Raw genomic sequence first — 15,138 nt, forward strand, 5'->3', positions numbered from 1 at the left:
ATAAAAAGGAGATCTGGTGTGAGCTCCTACTAATACCCCCAAAGCAGAAGGCTCGGCGCCCTGAGAGTTACTCTCCCTTGCCCAGCAAATCACACAGGAGACAAGCACAAAGTTCCGATGTTCAAAGTCCATTCCTCCTTCCCCTGGGAGAGGGCTTCCCCAGCGGGGAGAGAGAGACAACTTCTGCTCAATGAGGGCCACGCCCAGGACCGGGGTGCAGACATTCCTGGAGAGGCAGCCTCTCTATGCAAAGAGCCACACTGGCCCTCATCACAGCCACAAGCATGGGGAGCAGCGGCCACGCCTCCTGCACCTGCTCATCCTCCCAACGCCAGTACAAGGCAGGCGCTAAGTCGCTATGTTGTCCACACAGAACTAAACACAAGACATGAATGTGAGAAGAATAAAGCATCAGATGGTTTAAAAATAATGTTTATATATTATTTATATATTTAAATTTAAAAATATATATCTCGGGCCGGCGCCGCGGCTCAATAGGCTAATCCTCCACCTAGCGGCACCAGCACACCGGGTTCTAGTCCCGGTCGGGGCACCAGATTCTTTCCCGGTTGCCCCTCTTCCAGGCCAGCTCTCTGCTGTGGCCCGGGAAGGCAGTGGAGGATGGCCCAAGTGCTTGGGTCCTACACCCCATGGGAGACCAGGAGAAGCACCTGGCTCCTGGCTTCGGATCAGCACGGTGCGCCGGCTGCAGCGCGCCGGCAGCGGCGGCCATTGGAGGGTGAACCAACAGCAAAAGGAAGACCTTTCTCTCTGTCTCTCTCTCTCACTGTCCACTCTGCCTGTCAAAAAAATTAAATTAAAAAATAAAATAAAAATAAAAATATATATCTCATGTAGTTAATGCTAACTTTTGTTAGTTGTTTGTTTAAAAAGACTTTTTAAATTTATTTGAAAGGCAGAATTACAGAGAGAGGAGGAGACACAGAGAGAGAGAAGTCTTCCACCTGCCGGTTCACTCCCCAAATGGCCACAATGGACAGGGCTGGGCCAGGCCAAAGCCAGGAGCTTTTTCCCAGTCTCCCATGTGAGTGCAGGGACCCAAGCACTTGAGCCACCCTCCGCTGCTTTCCCAGGCACGTTAGCAGGGAACTGGATTCGAAGGGGAGCAGCCAGGTCTCCAACCGGAGCACATATGGGAGCCGGAGTCGCAGGCGGAGGCATAACCTGCTGTGCCAGCACGCCGGCCCCAGTGTGGTTATTCTTTACATGTTGAAGGGGAGCCCCCTGCTCTTACCCTCTCCTTCCTTTCATTCGTTGGTAATGAAACTTGCAGTGGTTTTCTTTCTTCCACGAGGCTGTCCACGCTGTCTTTCTTGGGGCTCCTTAGGAGTGGACGCATTGCTCCAAGACCAGCACTGTTTGTGTTTTGTAGGAGCTGATCCTGAAAGTCGGACAGGATCTTAGAAACCTCTGTGGGCCAGCATGGAGGCTTGGCAGGTAAAGCCAACACCACCAATGCCAGCATCCCATATGGGCGCCTGTCCATAACCCAGCTGCTCCACTTCTGACCCAGCTCCTTGCTAATGTGCCTGGGAGGAGACCTGGCTGTTGCTGCCATCTGGGGAGTGAACCAGCAGATGGAAGCTCTCTCTGTTACTCTGCCTTTCAAACAAAATAAATCTTAAAAAAAAAAAAAAAGGAAGCAACAAATCTGTGTGCCAACAAACCCTGCCCAGACATGAGGGGAACAACTGAGTATTTGCTAACTGGACGCCCAGGGGTTACTGCAGAGCACAAGGCTAACCTGGGGCCACCGGCTCCAGAGCAACGCTCAGACATGCCCTGTGCAAAGGGCTAACGGGATGTTTCGAAAGGCTGGCTTGCAGGCGGGGGCAGTTAGCTCCATGTGTGTAAACACGCTGCTGAAAAGAATGTTCCTCCAACTCATCGCCTATTGGTAAGGCTGAGCCTTGTCAGCTACAACCAGTAGACAGAACGGAGCGCTCAAGGGATATAGGGTTTCTAGTAGGCTTAGCTGGTTACCATCAGGCCAGTTTCTTTTTTATATAATCGCTTGCAATGAAAAAAAAAAAAAATGAAAGACACAATCCTGATCCATTTTCTTTCCGGAAGAACTGGTCTCTCCAGTCCTTACTGGCACTGAGGGACAGCCCTGTAACTTGATGCTAGAGGGGTGCTGACCAGGAGCTGCTCCTGCAAGCAGCAAGGGCCCCCTACCCCCCACAACCCACTCCTCCAGGGGGTAAGACACTGAGTTCAAGGGCAAGTAACAGACGCCGAAATGACAGCAACCCACGTGAGAGAAAAGTGCATTTTTCTGACTTAAAGAAAATTCGGTATTAGGTAGTCCTGGGGCTGGCATGGTGGCTCCAGGGTATCAGGGAAATGAATTTCTGTTCTGTCCTTAAGGCTTATTTGTTTGAACAGCAGAGCTCCAGAGAGAGAATCTTCCATCCTCTGCTTCACTCCCCAAATGGCTGCAAGGGCTGGGGCTATGCCATGCAGAACGTGGGTGCAGGGGCCCAAGCACTTGGGCCATCGTCCACTGCTTGCCCAGGTGCATTAGCAGGGAGTTGCATGAGAAGTGGAGCAATCAGGACTCATTGGGGATGCCAGTGTCGTGTAACCCTCTGTGCCACAACGCTGGCCCCGTAAATTAATTTCTTTTGTTTTCTTGGTCCACCACGCATGCCCTCATGTCCCAGCCCAGGGGCTCCATCCCTAGCTACTACCTCCAGAGTCCAGCTCTGTGGAGGGCAGAAAGGGGAGCAGGGCAACACCCCCAAAAAGCTCCAGACACCACTTTCACTCACGTCCCATTGGCCAGTATAGAGCCTTGGGCTGCACACAGCTGCCAAGGAGGCTGCGCAAGTTACAAATCGGGGGACAGCGTCTGCCGATGCGCACCCTGGGAGGCAGCAAGTGACAGCTCAAGTGCCTGGGTCCCTGCCACCCACAGGGAGACAAGGATGAAGCCTCTGGCTCCAGGCTTCAGCCTGGCCCAGCCCTGGCTAGTGTGAGCATTTAGGAAGGGAACCAGCATATGGAGATGTTTTTCTACCTCTCTCATAAATCAGAGAAGTGCCTCTTTGAAATGTTTTCTGCTTATATGAACAGCAGAGAGACGCCTAGGAAGATCTTTAATCCGCTGTTCAAGAGCAGGAAGCTGGAATCACAAGCAGAGTTAGGAAGGGGACCCAGGCTACTCTGACAGCGGAATGCAGACATCCCAAACACCAAACACCTGCTCCGGGATCTCTGTTGCTTACCATCTCCCACCAGGGGAGTCTGCCGCAGGTCCAGGAGGTGCATATTAAGAAATGCTGTGGGGCCGGTGCTGTGGTGTAGCCGTAAAGCCGCCGCCTGCAGTGCCAGCATATGGGTGCTGGTTCAAGTCCTGGCTGCTCCACTTCCCATCCAGCTCTCTGCTATGGCCTGAGAAAGCAGTAGAAGATGGCCCAAGTCCTGGGGCCCCTGCACTCACATGGGAGACCCAGAAGATGCTCCTGGGTTCAGATTGGACCAGCTCCAGCCATTGTAGCCATTTGGAGAGTGAACCAGCGGATGGAAAACCTCTCTCTCTGCAACTCTGCCTTTCAAATAAATAAATTTAAAAAAGAAAAGAAATGCTGCCCAGAAAGCCCCTAAGGAGCTTGACCTGAGGCCTCTCCAAGGCTCAGTGTAGCGTGATGCTCTCAGAGGATTCCAGAAAATGAGTCCAGTGTGCAGTAATGAGCCCCCTCCCTTGGGCAGGAGCCCAGCATCAGGCCAGGGATGAAAGGGTCAGGTGCCCTGTGGCCCAGGAGCCTCTAGATGGCAGTGTCCAGCCAGAAACAGAGCCAGCGGCCGGCCAAGGGACCGTCCAGGAGGGGAAGACACCAGCAACAGTGCTGCTCTCCAGGTCAGGAAAAGCCCAGGGACCATGGCGCCCCAGATTCCCCAACGTAGCCCAAATATTGGTACAACCAGGCAGGGAGCCAGCCACTCCCTTCTTGTCAAGAAAGGAGGGCAATCCTTCGAGGGTCTGACTTATCAATGGCTAACACTGATTGAACACTCGCTGCCATCACAGTTCTCCCCAAATCAAGACCATACTGCTGCAGGCAGGCACTTGGTGCACCCTGCATCCCTATCAGAATGTCCGGGTTCAAGTCCTGGTTCTGCTCTGGATTCCAGCTTCCTGCTGATGCGTGCCCTGGGAGACAGCAGGTGATGGTCCCTGCCCTGTGCACAACCCAGATTTGAGTTCCAGGATCCCACCTTTGGGTGGCTCTAGCCCTGTCGCCAGAGGCATTTGGGGACCAAACCAGAAGAAAGGAGATCCATCTCTGCCTTCCAAAATCATACTGTATTTATTTCTCAGTGTATTGTATGTCCCTACATCTTGACATCTTCAAGAGTATGTATTTCATTTTCCAATGAAACTTGCGTTTAATCGATTCCCTATCATTAGGTTTTTGGGTTCTTTTGTCCATGCCAACAAATACTACACTTTACGTTGGCACGTAGGAATCATTGTCTACAATTTGATTATTCCCTTGGAATATATGCTTAGACACAGGGTTATAGGATTGAAAGCCCAGGCCATTTTCAAAGATATGGCCAACTTATTTTCCGGGATGTTTTCACATCTCTCAGGAGCACACATGAGAAGGAGCATCCGAGACTTCCCAGCCCTGAGGAATGTCCATTTCTCTCTCCAAGTGTGTATCGAAACTGTCTCTTGGTAAAATATGGCTTTCATAAAGTAAGGCTGAACCATTTTTCATATATTAGTTGGTCATTTGTATGTTCCCCACCCCCTAGGACAGAGACACACAGACCTCCCATTGGCTGATTCACTCCCCACACTCCCCCAGGTACTGCAACAGAAAGGGCTCAAGTTGAAGCCGGGAACTGAACCCAGGGCTCTCACATGGGAAGCAGGGGCCCTACCACTCAAGCTGCCACCTGCGGCCTCCCAGGGTGTGCAGCAGCTGCCGTGGGAAGCAGAGCCAGGACGTGAACTGAAGCGCTGCAATACGGGACGTGGGCGTCTTAACCACCGCACCAAACACCGACCTTTGCCATTTATAGTTTTACTTCCGAAAACTCCTTGTTCATATATTTATGTTTCCTTTTCAGCATATTACTTATTCCCATGGAAGAACTGTGTGTGTGTGTGTGTGTGTGTGTGTGTGTGTAACACAAACTTGTCACACTTGTCACACTCCCAATTTTCTTTCAATTTTGCTTACATTGGTGATGAACAAAAGGTTACACATTTATGTTCACAATCTTTTACTTTCAAAACCATGGTCCATTACCATCATCCTTATAAGGTTAAATATTCTCACTTTTCCTGCAAGTTTATAAGTTTTATGTTTCACAGTTAGCTCCTTAATCTCGATTCTTGATGCAGGAGGTGACATCCTAACAGTACATTTTTGCCTCAATTTTTCCACTCTCATTAGTTGATGAACCCATGCCTTTCCTGTGTCATTTCTTGATGCAATACTAACTTCTTTTTTCTTTTTATTTATTTTTTCTTACAGGCAGAGTGGACAGTGAGAGAGAGAGAGAGAGAGAAAGGTCTTCCTTTGCCGTTGGTTTACCCTCCAATGGCCGCCGCGGCCGGCGTGCTGCTGCCGGAGCATTGCGCTGATCCAAAGCCAGGAGCCAGGTACTTCTCCTGGTCTCCCATGGGGTGCAGGGCCCAAGCACCTGGGCCATCCTCCACTGCACTCCCTGGCCCCAGCAGAGAGCTGGCCTGGAAGGGGGGCAACCGGGACAGAATCCGGCGCCCCGACCGGGACTAGAACCCGGTGTGCCGGCGCCGCAGGCGGAGGATTAGCCTGCAATACTAACTTCTTCTACAGGACAGACTCTTCTGGACTGTCTCAGCTGTTTCACTTTTATGCTAACACCTAACTTTTAACTATTACCATCTTATTAAGTGTCACTTCTATGCTTAATATCAAATTGTTATTTTAAGATTTATTTATTTGAAAGGCAGAGTTAGAGAGGTAAAGGCAGAGGCAGAGAGAGAGGTCTTCCATCCACTGGTTCACTCCCCAGATGGCAGCAACGGCCAGAGCTGCACGTATCTGAAGCCAGGATCCAGGAGCTGCTTCCGGGTCTCCCACGTGGGCCATCTTCTACTGCTTTCCCAGGCCACAGCAGAGAGCTGGGTTGGAAGTGGAGCATCCAGGACTAGAACCAGCACCCATATGGGATGCTGGTATTGCAGGCAGCGGTTTCGCTCACTACGCCACAGCGCCAGCCCCTCAAAATTTCTGATTTAGTCTCAGCTGTGAATTCTTTCAGCTGAACATAGTACTTCTGATAAGCTTCCCCAAAAATCTCTGGCTTTGTAACAGAATTACAAATTAGACGACCAATTAACTTGGGAAGAATTAACGTTCAAGTGTGGAAAGGGTGTAGGAGAATGGGTACGCGCAGACTCTGTGGGAGGGCAACATAATTGGCCTTTTCGGAAGGTAATTTGATCATTTCTAATAAATCATCTTTAAAATTTATTTTATTTGAAAGGCAGAGTGACAAAAAAAGAGAAACAGACTATCTTTCATCTACTGGTCCACTCCCCAAATGGCCTCAAAAATGGAGACTGGGACAAGTGGAAGCCAGGACCCTGGAACTCGGTCTGGGTCTCACGCACTTGGGCCACCTGCTGGGGCCTTCCCAGCCACCTTAGCAGGGAGCTGGATCTGAAGCAGAGCAGCTAGACTCAACTGGCACTCCGATATGGGATGTTGGTGCTGCAGGCAGGGGCTCAACCCCCTGCGCCACAATGCTGGCCCCTCTATTAAAATGTATGTGTGCTTTCACCAGGAACGTCCACTTGCTACCTAGAAATCCTACACCTAAGACAAAAAAAAAAAAAAAAATGCACACTGCAGCCTAATTAAACCAAACGAGCCCACAGGAGGCTGGTTCCTAAGTGACGGCGCAGCCAGACCCAGCACAACTCGCAGAGGAGCAAAGGGCCCCGGATTTGACGTTCACTGGGGCAAGAGCAAACTGCTCAGGAAAGGCCAACACTGATTCCATCTGTATTTTTAAGAACTACAAATACCGGCCGGCGCCGCGGCTCACTAGGCTAATCAATCCTCCGCCTTGCGGCACCGGCACACCGGGTTCTAGTCCCGGTCGGGGCGCCAGATTCTGTCCCGGTTGCCCCTCTTCCAGGCCAGCTCTCTGCTGGGGCCCGGGAGTGCAGTGGAGGATGGCCCAAGTGCTTGGGCCCTGCACCCCATGGGAGACCAGGAAAAGCACCTGGCTCCTGGCTTCGGATCAGCGCGGTGCGCGGGCCGCGGCGGCCATTGGAGGGTGAACCAGCAGCAAAAGGAAGACCTTTCTCTCTCTCTCTCACTGTCCACTCTGCCTGTCAAATAAATAAATAAATAAAACTACAAATACCCCCCCCCCACACACACACACACACACAGGAAATGGTCTAGAGCAGAGATCAGCAAAGCGTTTTCCATGATGGACCAGAGGGCAAAAATGTTTTGGATTCCTGAGCCAAGTATTCAGCTCTGCCACAGCAGCACAAAGGCAGCCGCAGACAATACATGAACAAGTGTCTGTGTGCCGATAAAACTTTATTTACAAAACAAGCAGTGAACTGAATTCGGCCCGGTTCAGAAGCGATACACAGCAAGCCGATACCAGAAGCCCCTCTGAGGAGAGAGCCAGAGCTGGGGCCTGGGGTGACTCGGGTAGCTCACCCCACGGCAAGTGCTGTTCCAAGACCTTTCCAAGTATTAAAGTCATTACATTAAGTAAGCCTAGCAACAACCTGAAATAGAAACTATCGCATGGCCCGCACCGCGGCTCACTAGGCTAATCCTCCGCCTTGCAGCGCCGGCACACCGGGTTCTAGTCCCGGTCGGGGCACTGGATTCTGTCCCGGTTGCTCCTCTTCCAGGCCAGCTCTCTGCTATGGCCCAGGAGTGCAGTGGAGGATGGCCAAGTCCTTGGGCCCTGCACCCCATGGGAGACCAGGAGAGGCACCTGGTTCCTGGCTTCGGATCAGTGCAGTGCGCCAGCCAGCCGCAGCGGCCATTGGGGGGTGAACCAGCGGAAAAGGAGGACCTTTCTCTCTCTCTCTCTCACTGTCCACTCTGCCTGTAAAAAAGAAAGAGAGAGAGGGGGAGGGAGGGAGGGAGGGAGGGAGGGAGGGAGGGAGGGAGGAACTATCGCCATCCGCTCTTTACAGATGAGGAAACCGAGGCCGGAGAAGTTAACTGGGTTCCCTTAAGGCCACACAGCTCATTAAGAGCTGCAGCATTATTGTTTGATCCTGCTGTGTTCTTTACGTGGTGTTACTATTTCACTTAGTGCAGGAAGAAAAAGCATACCCCCCCCCCCTTGGAAAAATGCATACACGAGAAATGATGTCCCTCTCATTAAACACTGCATTTGCCTGGAGAGACTAAAAACCAGTTAGATGACCACGGGACACTAGAGGTCACACTTCCCCCTGGGTCACAGGCAAGGAAATGTCACACGGGGAGGACAGGACTTCACTCAAGAATCCCAAGTCCTCCCTGGCCGGGCAGCCTCAAAGAAGCCACTCGACGCCTCTGGGCATCAGCCCGTTCACACGTGGGAGGGGCTGTGCATGCGATGCACCGCACCGTGATGGCGCTGGCACCGCACCTGGGGCTCTGCATAACCCTCTGCAGGTCCTGAGACGCACAGAGGCTGGAGCCCACGCCGCACACGGCCAGGGCCTGTCTCCTGCCCAAAGCCAGCAGGAGGATCGCGGCCCCAGGTGGGATCCAGGGACGATCAGGCCAAGGGCACCACTAGAGTCCCAAGAATGGCCAGATGCTTAGGGAATGGGGTAGTGGGCTAGCATCAATTCTCTGCTCCCTGAATGCCCAATCCAGAACCCCAAGTCCAGGACGGCCAACAGGGTCCATCTTACAGGTGAGGAAGGTGAGGCCCAGAAAACTCAAGAGCTGGTTCCGAAGGCAGGGCGTCCACCCATTCTCCTAGGCATCCTGACCCCAGGGAAGCCAAGACTAGCCCTGTGCACAGACCTGCTCGGCTGGGCTCAGGGGTCCTTAAACAGAATTCACTGTTGTCCGGGGTGGCTCTGCTCACTTCCCTGCCCAGCAGGCATTCAGGGTGCAACACTGCTGAGCAGGATTCTCAGTTTGAGCAGACCCTGCTGGTCCTCACAGCCCAAATGGCCCAGGAAAGCAGACCGGGCACAGGGTGTTGGGGGCAGTAGTGGGTCCTTGGGAGAGCGAGGGGGCACCGGGACTGCAGCAGACTCCCTGAGCTCAAAGCCTAACTCCAGTCTGGTCCGGACCCACATGCCCTGCCCTGGGGAACTGTCGCTTTAAGACTGGCGGGGGCGGACCCAGCCGTTCCCAGGGAGCTGCCGGGGTAGTTGCAGTCTTCCACATTCCACTGCCCAAACAGGAAGTGAGTCACCCAGCAGGAATGTAGGGCTCCCGGCCTTAGATGCCCCCATGAGGGTCAGGCCTTTGTAGGTGTGGGGAGAGCTCAGCCTTGCCCACACCCCCTGAATGCTGTCACTGAGATAGGTGTTCACCCCACTGACCAGGCTCAACCAAGTCCCAGGCCGCATGCTGGGAGCCAGCTGTCTAGGAGGCAGTCCTGGGAGGCTCTTAGACTTTGTTATCTTGGGTCTGAGATCTGCCTAAGTTCCTACAACTACACAGTCTCCAAACTCCCCGATTTTGAACCCAAGGAGCGTTCACCAACACCTCCTGGACCGGACAGAAGCCAGACACCTGCGCTCAGATCCTGGGCTGGCAAACCCTTTGACCCCCGGTCTTCTCATTCCTTCATCCCTTCAGTCGAAGATTTCCCTCCATCTCATTCACCTTATCTGCAAGGCAGACCAGGATCTCCCACCCACGGACTCACTCCTCAAATGCTCACAACAGCTGGCTGAACTCAATCTGAGCCTCCCCCGTGGCGGGCAGGGACTCCAGTTCTCAGGCCTCCCAGGACGTGCACCAGCAGGAGGCTGGACTGGAAGCAGAGCTGGGACTGAGCCCAGGATCTCAGGTGGTGTGGTGGTTTTTTTTTGTTTTTTTTTTTTGACAGGAAGAGTGGACAGTGAGAGAGAGAGACAGAGAGAAAGGTCTTCCTTTTGCCGTTGGTTCACCCTCCAATGGCCGCTGCGGCCGGTGTATCGCGCTGATCCGAAGCCAGGAGCCAGGTGCTTTTCCTGGTCTCTTATGTGGGTGCAGGGCCCAAGGACTTGGGCCATCCTCCACTGCACTCCCTGGCCACAGCAGAGCTGGCCTGGAAGAGGATCTACCGGGAAAGAATCCGGCGCCCCGACCGGGACTAGAACCTGGTGTGCCGGCGCCGCAAGGCGGAGGATTAGCCTAGTGAGCCACGGCACCAGCCTCAGGTTGTGTCTTAACTGTGGCAAGTGCCCACTCCATCCCTTCACTGTTCACTGCCTACAGTACGCATGTAGACACGGCCCTGCAGGAAAGCCAGCCTGAAACTAAACCAGTAGAAATTCTGAGACACAAGCCGAAATGAGGGGCAGACAAGGCGGGAGAGGAGGGTCAGAGGACCCTCTGAGAACAGGACATGGAAGATGGCCCAGCAGCTAGAGGACAGACTCTTCAAAGAAGGTCGAAGGCCATCCCAGAGGCAGATAAAACAGAACGCTGCCGTGTTTCTAGAGCCCATAGCTGGAGACCCCAGACCCTGCTGGTCACGCTGCAAAAAGGAAATCCCATCACCACTCCCCCCACCAAGAACCCAAGCCTCAGCCCTGGCCCTCCCCAGCAGGTGGGCTGAGCCAAGAAGCCAGTGCAAGGATGTTAACCAAGCCTCCAGGACTGTGTGGGCAGCTCGGGCTTCAGGGGCTGGAAGGAAAAGCAGTGAGAGATGGAGCTGCAGCAGGCCTGGCAGGGGAGTAGATTCAAAACAGGACTGCAGGGGCCCACGCTGTGGCTCAGCAGGTTAAGCCATGGCCTGCAGAGCTGGCATCCCATATGGGTGCTGGTTTGAGTCCCAGCTGCTCCGCTTCCAATCCAAGTTCCTGTTAACGTGCCTGGAAAAGCAGTGGCAGACTGTCCAAGTGCTTGGGCCCCTGCACCCATGTGGGAGACCCAGATGAAGCTCCAGGCTCCTGGCTGAGTCCTGGCTGTTGCAAGCATTTGGAGAACAAACCAGGTCACGGACGATCTCTCTCCTTCTCTAACTCTGCCTTTTAAATAAACAAACAAATCTTCAGAAAGGGAAAAGAAAAAAGAGAAAAAGGATTGCATTGGGCTGCTTTGACGTCAGGTCACAGGGAGCTTCGCAGGAGTCGGTCACCCGTAGTGCTTGTGCTATTCATGGGTTACAGCTGGGGCAGGCAATCAGCCCAGGTCCAGGACAAACCAAGAGGAGCACCATGCAAGCCATCCCTGCTGTCACCAGGCTTCCCACCAACCTCCCCACCCCACCCTCTCCTCTCCTCCAGCCCCTCCTCTCACAAGGGCAGCACAACTGGCTCTCCCCCAATGAGAAAGTGGAGATAATGCCATCTGTGACGATTAGCAATGCCACTGAAGGTTTACACAGTACTCACCCGTGGCAGGCGCCCTCCTAAGTGTTACAGGCAACATCTCATTTCATCCTTCAACCCTGCCAGCCTCACCTGCACGGATGGGGAAACAGAGGCAGCTGGGCTGAGCAGGGCGAGGCGTCATGTGTCAACAACCGCTATGTGCACCGGGTTTCAGGAGCACAAGTATACTTACGCTATTTTTTTTTTAAACTAGGTGTGGTCAGTAAACACTTGACTCGGCAGGGAGATTGGGGGTCCACAGGAACACGGGGAGAACACTGCTTCAGCCATCAGAACCGCGGGTGAGCTGGCGAACAGCAGACGCGCCTGTGGGCCCTCGGTCTGCTTTCTGTCGTGTCGGTCGGCCTTGACTGTGGCCCAGTCTCCCTGCAACAATTCCAGGCTCACTGCACGTCACATCCATTAGACGCTCAGGACCTCACATGCTCCACCCTGCGCAAGCCCCTTCTGTCCCCCAGACACAAGCAGTACTCACACAACTTTTAAACAAACGGGGGTACACGGTGGTGGGACTCGATCCCTCTCCCCAGATCTCTGGAGTCAGTTTGAGTGTAGGCAGGGAGCCCAAGAATCAGGATTTTTAAACCTCCCCCAACCAGGGAAACACAGCCCTACCAGGTTCCGGAAGCTGCTGCCGGGTCACTCCTGGTGAGCCATGACTCACCACCACACCCTGGGGCCTTGTGGGTGCCAACTTCCTCCTGCCAAGCCCAACCAAGCACCCTGCCCCACAGAAACCCGCTGATCATGCCTGGACTTCCTCGAAGCCCGGGGGCCTGAAGGTGCGTGGCAGGCAGCCCGAGAGCAGCTGCCCTGAGGACGAATTCTTTCCAGCCGGGTGACAACCATGAGGACCCCATTTAACGGTGAACCACATACCATGCACCATCCCTGGCAGGGTCAGGGAGTGGGATTCTCACATCTCACTGATCCCCAAGGCTGCTCTTACCCACATCCCAGAGTTCTGGACACACTGCAGACCCAGGAGGAAAAACAAGGATTTTGTGAAAACCCAGAAGACTTTTCCAAGCCACCTTTAATCTACTTACTCATTCACGAAACATCCCCAGTCCTGAGCTGGTTGCAAAGTCAATGCAGCAGGTGACACAGGGCAACTAGTACCAAGAGTGCATCGCACACGGTGACAATGGCCTTCTGAGACTCGCTTTGGTTACGTCATGTGTTGCATAAGGGTCTTGGGGGAGGCAGGGTGTCTGAGACAGACGGAAATGAGGAAGTCCACACAGTGCCATGAAACACTGACAATAACCTAGGAGGCCCCAGACAGCACATCACAACCTCCTGGTTGTTAAGATTCCTACAGGGGTCTGAATTGTGGTACAGCAGGTGAAGCCACCACCTGCAATGCCCCAAGATCTCATATGGGCAGTACTGCTCCACTGCCAATCCAGCTCCCTACTGACGAGCCTGGGAAAGCAGCAGAGGATGGCCCGAGTGCTTGGGGCCCTGCACTCATATGGGAGACCTGGATGAAGCTCCTAACTCCTGGCTTCAGCCTAGCCCAGCACAGGCCACTGCAGCCATTTGGGAATGAACCAGCAGATGGAAGATCTCTGTTATCTCCCTTCCTCTCTGTGACTGCGTTTCAAATAAAATGAACCTTCTTTAAAAATTTTTTTTTCTAAGTACACCTGGAAAGTGACACAGCCACTGGGATCATGATAACGACTGTGGGGAAAAGGGGCTGGGAGGTAGGGGGAATGAACCTCTCCCACAGGGAATCAGCCTTGGCGCCACTCCAGGAGGAGCAGGGAACTGGTGGTCTCAAATCTTTCCTCAAAGCTCAAAGGGACAGCGGCACAAGCCTGGATGGACCGACAGAGGACATCTGGATTATGCGTCCAGAAGCAAACACTGCCGAGGCCACTGGGCCCCCAGGTGCTGAAAGCAGCCCTGGAAACCAGTGGTGGCTGGCTGCCCCAATACCCCCAAACCTCCTTCCTGCAAAACCTGCCTGCCGAAGCTCTCAAAAGCAGCTCCGTGAATGAGCAGAGCCCTACACACCTCCAGCAGCTTAAAGAACGTGCCCACCAGAGCTGAACCAAAACAGCACCCCAGCCCTCACACCAACTGCCATCTTGTTGCAGGACCTGCACTAAGCACAAACACATCAGCACCCAAACTCCCTCAACCGGAATGTGGCGTGGCTCCCCTCCGAGGGCCAGGCACTAATGAAGTGAGGTGGCCACACTGCTGACCCATCACATCCTCCTGGGAGGCGTTAGACTTGAAGGTGCAAAGATCTCGCTCACACGGGGACAAGTGCTTGCTCTGAAAAACAGCACATGGTGGCATCCACAAGTTTGACCACATTTGTTACCTGGTCTCAAACCGCCACAGGACACAGTCCATCAGTCCATTTTCAAGATGAAAATGTTCCAGTTTCCCCCAACACCACTCCTAAAAAACCATCGACCAATCAGCTATCCCAATGGCTAAATCCACGAGTTTTAGCACAAAGATGGCTTGTCAGGTTAAGCTCCAACTCTGTTCCTGGGTTTTACCTTTGGAGAGGGTGAAGAACGGCAGGACAAAGGGGCCTTTCTGGGGTTGGCGCTGTGGTATAGCACGTAAAGCCGCAGCCTGCAGTGCTGGAATCCCATACAAGCACCGGTTCGTGTCCCGGCTGCTCCACTTCTGATCCAGCTCCCTGCTAACATGCCTGGGAAAGCAGCAGAGGAGGACCAACTGCTGGGCCCTGCAGGAAGCTACTGCCTCCAGGCTTTGGATTGGCCCAACTCTGTTAGTGGTGGCCATGTAGGGAGTAAACCAACTCTGCCTTTCAAATAAATAAAACCTTTACAAAAAAAAACAAGGAAGGGAGGGTGTGTGTGTGTGTGCTTCTGAAAAATGCAGTGTCAATTTCTCAACACACAGTCCACTGATGTCAATGTGCCCAACTTCCAAGGAATTCGAATCACTAAGTATCACATTTTTTTCCTATTATGCCTTTTTCAGACGATTAAATTGAGCCCAGGTGGCAAGCTTTCTCAGATTCCCAGAGCTAGTGAGGTCAGCATTTAAACTCACATGACACCAAAGAAATCTCCCTTCACATGAGTGGGCAAAAATGGCTTCTGTCTGCGTGAAGTACAGATGGCCAACACTGGCAAGATGGGGGGGGGTGTGGGGGGTGGGTGCGCAGGCACTCTTGGAAGCATGCGGGGGTGGGAGGGGGGTCACGTAGCAGGGCCTGCCAGGTTCTTACACATGGATTTCTCTGAACTGGCCACTTCATCTGCAGAAATTTATCCCACAGAAACTTCAACCGCTTCACTACCACTAATTATGAGCAGCCGGACCTGCATAAAGGCCCATCACACAAAGAAATACCACTCAGTCACAACGTGTACATACTCACTCTAACCTGCAGACAGTGTGTCACTTCACGCATTTTAAGAGCACAAAATCAATACCAATAAGAGACTAAACATCAGAAACTTGGAACGGCATCATGAAGCTTCCTGTTCTCGCCAAGAGCCATAAAACCTGGGTGGAACCCGAAAACCTGCTCCTGTCAGTTTGCGCTTCTGAACTACAGTGCAGCTCAA

At 53.1% G+C, this 15,138-nt stretch overlaps 1 long non-coding RNA gene across 2 annotated transcripts; it reads right to left on the minus strand.

Moving 5' to 3' along the window:
- Nucleotides 1–1,271: 1,271 nt before the first annotated feature.
- Nucleotides 1,272–12,780, minus strand: LOC138847156 (uncharacterized). 2 transcript variants are annotated; one of them, XR_011384810.1, is made up of 4 exons: nucleotides 12,616–12,780; nucleotides 11,739–11,932; nucleotides 11,567–11,635; nucleotides 1,272–1,402 (listed from the first exon to the last, which is right to left on the minus strand). It is a non-coding gene; the product is annotated as an uncharacterized lncRNA (long non-coding RNA). The 2 variants fall into 2 exon arrangements; XR_011384809.1 differs by lacking the exon at nucleotides 1,272–1,402 and having other exon boundaries at nucleotides 11,511–11,635.
- Between the last annotated feature and the right edge of the window lie 2,358 nt (nucleotides 12,781–15,138).

Source organism: Oryctolagus cuniculus, chromosome 19, assembly GCF_964237555.1.
Source record: "Oryctolagus cuniculus chromosome 19, mOryCun1.1, whole genome shotgun sequence".
Taxonomy (NCBI): domain Eukaryota; kingdom Metazoa; phylum Chordata; class Mammalia; order Lagomorpha; family Leporidae; genus Oryctolagus; species Oryctolagus cuniculus.